We start from the raw sequence: 1,987 nt of genomic DNA on the forward strand, positions 1-1,987 counted from the left end.
GCAATCGTTTTTCACGTTGACTACATCTTGTGTTGTCACAACAATTAAGAGAGACACTCTCTTTTTCACTCACCTTGACAATCTCTCAGTCACACATATCGATGGAAGTGTCATATTCGTTTGTTTGTTTGTTCTCCCCTGCAGACTTGCATCTTCATCTGTGACAAGTGACAAATTGTTTGTGTGCGAATTCCTGTGGCTCTACAGTGGTCGTCAGACATCGGCACAGAAAAGCACCACCCACCCCTGCCCCGTGGTCACAGCTGAGCATAGCCCACCCGTGCCCCGTTGTTCCACAGCTGAGCATAGCCACCCTTGAGTCTCCTAAAGCAGCGGGTTGAATCTCTATTCGTTCTGTATCTGACTGGGCTTTTAAAGATGCCTTCAACTTGAAGCGATCATTAAAGGCAACTGATCGCACTAAATGTACTACCGCTCTCGCTCATTACCTCATTTCTGGCAGCCAAACAGCATTAAAGAGTTGGCTACATCCTCGACTACCCCGCTGAAGTTTGAGAGGAGCCAGCGATGATGATATCGTATTATGGAAATTCTCAATTAGTCCAAGTAGCCTAGATGAGTTCCTCCTTTGATCCACAACCACATCCAGTGTGATGTCACTAGTACATCGACACGATCGGGAAGGAGGGGAAGACCGTACTGAAATAATGATACCCGACAGTGCATGCAATGTAGATATCTAGGAGGTTACGGATTGCTCGGACATAAAGCGCACTCTCAAGTGAAGAGTATATACTGTCGACTCAACACTCACAGACGGTAGACTATAATATGATGCTGCCAACGGCGATGGATGGCCAATGTCGCTTGGAGTCCAAAGACACGGCTGATTTGACTCCACAATGACACTTAGGTCATGTTCTCACATGAAAGTCTGAATCGAGACCCGGAGCAAGTGGATGAGTTCGCAACATTGTTGCATAAATAATTTCTCTGATTTGCGTTCTCACAGCCCTTCATGTAAACGAAGTAACATACGCAATCAAAGCAACAGACGTCAACAGATCAACACGCGTGTGCTGTTGTTTTCCTATGGACTGCGTTGGGCAGCGTTCTCACCAAAAGCGAAGCGAAGCAAAGTGATGGATGCGTCGTTTCTAACCGAAGCCAAACCACCCTTTTCAAGCGGAGCATCCAACGGGTATTTGCTCCGGGAGTTACTTTGAATGTGCGTTCTCACCGCTCCAAACGACGCAGAGCAAAGTGAACTGTCCATAGGAAAACAACAGCACATGCGCGTTGATCTGGATAAGAGCGGGATGAACGGAAATGTTCTATTTTTCTGACCAATCAACTACCACGTCTGTTGCTTCGATTGCATATGTTACTTTGTTTACATAAAGGGCTGTGAGAACACAAATCAGAGAAATTATTTATGCAACAATGTATCCACTTGCTCCGGGTCCTGATTCGGACTTTCATGTGAGAACATGACCTTAAAGATAGTTTTTCTTGTTCCTAGCATTAGTTTCTTCTCCCTGTTTATGCAGTGAAGTTCCGTCTTAGCGTATCCTCTCTCTTCATGTGTGTTCTTCTTCTCTTGCGAGATTGCCTTTCCTCTCTGCTTTCTCCCCCCGTCCGAGTGCATCTGTCTAAACATTAATCAACAACGTTAATACGTTTAGTTATAGGAGAGTACGGCAAAGCAAATATAGGTTCTTGCCCAGAGCGAGGAAGACTTCAAAGGACGAAGCATACCCAACCCCCCCCCCGCCGTGTGTTTGAGCTGAAGACTTCAAAGCAGGTACACATTAGGTCAGGGAACTGTTGACGGTTGACATCTGCTGTACGTCCAACTGACTGTTTTCTGTTTTGGGTCTTTTCTGGCATCATAAAAGGTGCCAGGGTGTTGACACGCGTAGATAAATTAGGTGTGGCGCTGCTCAATAAATGTTTAGTGCAAAGCGAGCCACCTCCTATCGATCGCCTGCTTTTGTAACCTTCATCAGACAACTATGATGAAGAG

Source organism: Nansenia antarctica (genome assembly GCF_963989245.1).
Source record: "Nansenia antarctica genome assembly, chromosome: 4".
Lineage (NCBI taxonomy): Eukaryota > Metazoa > Chordata > Actinopteri > Argentiniformes > Microstomatidae > Nansenia > Nansenia antarctica.